Genomic DNA, 5,098 nt, shown 5'->3' with positions numbered 1-5,098 from the left:
TTAGACCGTTATGCTTTTGTACACGTTTGGAGGCTGGCCATTTGGCCATGCCTAGACCTTCTGTTCTTATGTATTTTCAACGGTGGAGTTTCTACACCCCATAGATTAAGGTGTGGAGCTCTGCTGTTCTTCATGAATTAATGCAAAGTACTATTGTTTTTCTATTCAACTCAAGCTTATTCTTATTCTAAGATATTCACTCGCACTTCAACCTGTTGAATGTGATGATCCGTGACACTCATCATCATTCTCACCTATGAATGCGTGCCTGACAACCACTTCCGTTCTATCTGCAATAGCTTGAGTGTGTATCTCTTAGCCTCCTGGTTCACGATCAGAGTCTTTGTGGTATAGGCTAGAATTATTGGCGGCCATTCCTGAGATCCGAAAAGTCTAAACCTTGTCTGTGGTATTCTGAGTAGGATCTGGGAAGGGATGACTGTGACGAGCTTCAAACTCGCGAGTGTTCGGCGTAGTGACAGACGCAAAAGGATCAATGGATCCTATTTCAACATGATCGAGAACCGACAGATGATTAGTCGTGCGGTGACAGCACATTTGGACCATTTTTACTGAGAGGACGGACGGTAGCCATTGACAATGGTGATCCCCCAACATACAGCTTGCCATGGAAAGGAATATGAATGGTTGAATGAAGACAGTAGGAAAGCAAAGATTCAGAAGCAACACGCATCTCCATACACTTATCTGAAATCCCACCAATGAATTACATAAGTATTTCTATCTTATTTTATATTTTATTTATATTTTAATTCTCAAAATCCCATAACCATTTGAATCTGCCTGACTGAGATTTACAAGGATGACCATAGCTTGCTTCAAGCCGACAATCTCAGTGGGATCGACCCTTACTCACGTAAGGTTTATTACTTGGACGACCCAGTGCACTTGCTGGTTAGTTGTGCGGAGTTGTGAAAAGGAGTTGAGATTACAATCATGCGTACCAATTTTTTGGCGCCGTTGAGATCACAATTTCGTGCATCAAGTTTTTGGCGCCGTTGCCGGGGATCGTTCGAGTTTGGACAACTGACGGTTCATCTTGTTTCTCAGATTAGGTAATTTTATTTTATTTTTAAAGCTTTTTATTTTTGAAAATGGTTTTCAAAAAAAAATAAATTATTCTATGTTCTTCAGAATTTTTAAGAATGAATTCTAGAGTTTCATGAGATATGTTGAATCCTGGCTGGTTGTTAAGCCATGTTCTTTTGGACCAAGGTTTCACTTATCCTTAGAAGAGCTTCTTTGTCTTTCTCAGCAATTTAGCTGTTGTATGTAATGTTCTGCTGAAGCTTGGCTAGCCAAGTCTAATCTTTTTAGACTAAAGCTTTAGACTAACATTGCATGATTCCTGGAATTCTCATTAAAAATTTTGAATTTATTTATTTTTATTTTTCCAAATAATTTTTGAAAAATACAAAAAAATTTCATAAAATCATAAAAACAAAAAATTTTGTGTTTCTTGTTTGAGTCTCGTGTCAAATTTTAAGTTTTGTGTCAATTGCATTTTTTTAATTTTTCTTAAAATTTTTGAAAAATACATGCATTAAGTTCTTCATAATCTTCAAGTTGTTCTTGCATAATTTCCTTGTTTGATCTTTGCATTTTCTTGTTTGATGTCTTTTCTTATTTTTCATATGCATTTTTGATTTATTAGTGTCTAAAGTTTTAAAATTTCTAAGTTTGGTGTCTTGCATGTTTTTCTTTTCTTAAAAATTTTTAAAAATAAGTTCTGGGTGTTCATCTTGACATTCAAGTGTTCTTGCATGCATCATGTGTTTTAATCTTGAATTTTCATGTTTTGAGTCATTTTTATATTTTTCTCTCTCCTCATTAAAAATTCAAAAATCAAAAAAATTTCTTTCCCTTATTCTTCTCATAAATTTCGAAAATTTGAATTGATTTAGTCATAAATTTTTGGATAAAGTATATTTTTTGTCCTTAAAGTTTGATAAAAGTTTTAAAAATATCCCTAAGTTTTATTTTGTTTCAATTTTGTCCCAAAAGTTTTCGATTTGCATCAAATATACCCTCAACGGCTAAATTTTCAAAAAATTTAAGATCCATCTAACAATAATGCATGAAAATTATGCTTAATTTGCTTGTGTTGATGGGTTGTTCTTATGAAATTGTTGTTGAATCGGTCTCAAATTGTTTGAAAAATTAGCCATCAGGGGTATATTTGATGCAAATCGAAAACTTTTAGGACAAAATTGAAACAAAATAAAACTTAGGGGTATTTTTGAAACTTTTGTCAAACTTCGGGGACAAAAAATATACTTTACCCTAAATTTTTTAAATTTAATTGTTTCTTATGAGTCAAGTCAAATTTTCAATTTAAAAATTCTATCTTTTTCAAAAATCAAATCTTTTTCATTTTTCTTTCATATTTTTCAAAATTTTTTAAAATTTATTTTCAAAATCCTTTTCTTATTTTATCTCATATTTTCGAATTCTTTGCTAGCATTTAATATTTTGATTAAAAAAAATTTGAAGTTGTTACTTGCCTATTAAGCAAGGTTCAATCTTTAAATTTTAAAATCATATCTTTTAGTTTCTTGTTAGTCAAGTAATCAACTTTAATTTCAAAATCAAATCTTTTTAATTTCCTTTTCAAATCTTTTTCAAAATAAATTTCAATCATATCTTTTTCAAAATCAATTTCAAAATCTTTTCTAACTTCTTATCTTTTCCAAATTGATTTTCAAATCTTTTTCAATTAACTACCTGACTTTTTGTTTGATTTTAAAAGTTTTCTATTTCAATCATATCTTTTTCAAAACCACCTAACTACTTTTCTCTCTCTAACTTTCGAAAATCTCATACCACTTTTTCAAAATTCATTTCAAATTAATTAATTATTTTAAATTTTAATTTAATTTTATTTTATTTCTCTTTTCAAATTTTCGAATACTAACTAATATTTAAAATAAAAACAAAAATATTTTTATTTTATTTTATTTAATTTTCGAATTCTTCCCCCTCTCATCTCTTTCTATTTATCTATTTATCTACTAACACTCCTCTTCCACTCAAAGATTCGAACCCCCTCTTCTTATCTGTGTTCAAATTTTTCTCTTCTCCTTCTTCTATTCTTCTTTTCTTCTACTCACATAAGGGAGTCTCTATACTGTGACATAGAGGATTCCTCTTCTTTTCTGTTCTCTTCTTTTTCATATGAGCAGGAACAAGGATAAAGACATTCTTATTGAAGCTGATCCTGAACCTAAAAGGACTCTTAAGAGGAAACTAAGAGAAGCTAAAGCACAACCCTCTGGAGAGGACCTGACAGAAATTTTTGAAAAAGAAGGAGACATGGCCGAACCCAATAACAATGGTGGAGATGCAAGGAAGATGCTTGGTGACTTTATTGCACCATTTTCTAACTTCTATGGAAGAAGCATCTCAATTCCTGCTATTGGAGCAAACAACTTTGAGCTTAAGCGTCAATTAGTTTCTCTAATGCAATAGAATTGTAAGTTTCATAGACTTCCATTGGAAGATCCTCATCAGTTCTTAGCTGAATTCTTGCAAATCTGTGACACTGTCAAGACCAATGGAGTTGATCCCGAGGTCTACAGGCTTATGTTTTTCCCTTTTGCTGTAAGAGACAGAGCTAGAACATGGTTGGATTCACAACCTAAGGAAAGCCTGAACTCTTGGAAAAAGCTGGTCAGTGCTTTCCTGGCCAAATTCTTTCCACCTCAAAAGATGAGCAAGCTTAGAGTAGAAATCCAAACCTTCAGACAGAAGAAAGGTGAGTCCCTCTATGAAGCTTGGGAAAGATATAAGCAATTGATCAAAAGGTGTCCTACTGACATGCTTCCAGAATGGAGCATCATATGTATATTCTATGATGGTCTGTCTGAGTTGTCAAAAATGTCATTGGACCATTCTCCAGGAGGATCCCTTCATCTGAAAACCCCTACAGAAGCTCAGGAACTCATTGAAATGGTTGCAAATAACCAGTTCATGTACACCTCTGAGAGGAATCCTGTGAACAATGGGACGCCTCAGAAGAAGGGAGTTCTTGAAATTGATACTCTGAATGCCATATTGGCTCAGAACAAAATATTGACTCAGCAAGTCAATATGATTTCTCAGAGTCTGAATGGATTGCAAGCTGCATCCAACAGTACTAAAGAAGCATCTTCTGAAGAAGAAGCTTATGATCCTGAGAACCCTGTAATGGCAGAGGTGAATTACATGGGAGAACCCTATGGAAACACCTATAATTCTTCATGGAGAAATCATCCAAATTTCTCATGGAAGGACTAACAGAAGCCTCAACAAGGCTTCAATAATAATGGTAGAAGAAATATGTTTAGCAATAGCAAGCCTTTTCCATTATCTTCTCAGCAACAGACAGAGAATTCTGAACAGAGTCATTCTGGCCTGGCAACCATAGTCTCTGATCTATTCAAGACCACACTAAGTTCCATGAATGAAACAAGGTCCTCTATTAGAAATTTGGAGGCACAGGTGGGTCAACTGAGTAAGAAGATTACTGAAACTCCTCCCAGTACTCTCCTAAGTAATACAGAAGAAAATCCCAAGAGAGAGTGCAAGGCCATAACCATGACCAACATGGCCGAACCTAGAGAGAGTGAGGAGGACGTGAGGCCCAATGAGAAAAGCATCATGGGACGTCCTCTGGATAGAAAGGAGTTTCCCTTTGAGGAACCAAGGGAATCTGAGGCTCATACAGAGACCATAGAGATTCCATTGAACTTCCTTCTGCCATTCATGAGCTCTGATGAATATTCTTCCTCTGAAGAGGATGAAGACATCACTGAAGAGCAAGTTGCTAAATATCTAAGAGCAATCATGAAGCTGAATGCCAAGTTATTTGGTATTGAGACTTGGGAGGATGAACCCTTCTTGTTCACCAATGAACTGAATGCATTAATGAGGCAGACATTACCTCAGAAGAAACCGGATCCCAGAAAATTCTTCATACCTTGTACCATAGGCACCATGACCTTTGAAAAGACTCTATGTGACCTGGGGTCAGGGATAAACCTCATGCCACTCTCTGTAATGGAGAAACTGGGAATCTTTGAGGTACAAGCTGCAAGAA

The 5,098-nt window shown here is 34.7% G+C and overlaps 1 non-coding gene across 1 annotated transcript; it reads right to left on the bottom strand.

Moving 5' to 3' along the window:
- Positions 1 to 3,735: 3,735 nt before the first annotated feature.
- LOC112724819 (small nucleolar RNA R71) lies at positions 3,736 to 3,843 on the bottom strand. Its single transcript, XR_003163964.1, has one exon. It is a non-coding gene; the product is annotated as a small nucleolar RNA R71 (small nucleolar RNA).
- Between the last annotated feature and the right edge of the window lie 1,255 nt (positions 3,844 to 5,098).

Source organism: Arachis hypogaea, chromosome 11 (genome assembly GCF_003086295.3).
Source record: "Arachis hypogaea cultivar Tifrunner chromosome 11, arahy.Tifrunner.gnm2.J5K5, whole genome shotgun sequence".
Taxonomy (NCBI): domain Eukaryota; kingdom Viridiplantae; phylum Streptophyta; class Magnoliopsida; order Fabales; family Fabaceae; genus Arachis; species Arachis hypogaea.
This window is presented reverse-complemented; position numbering and strand designations above follow the sequence as displayed.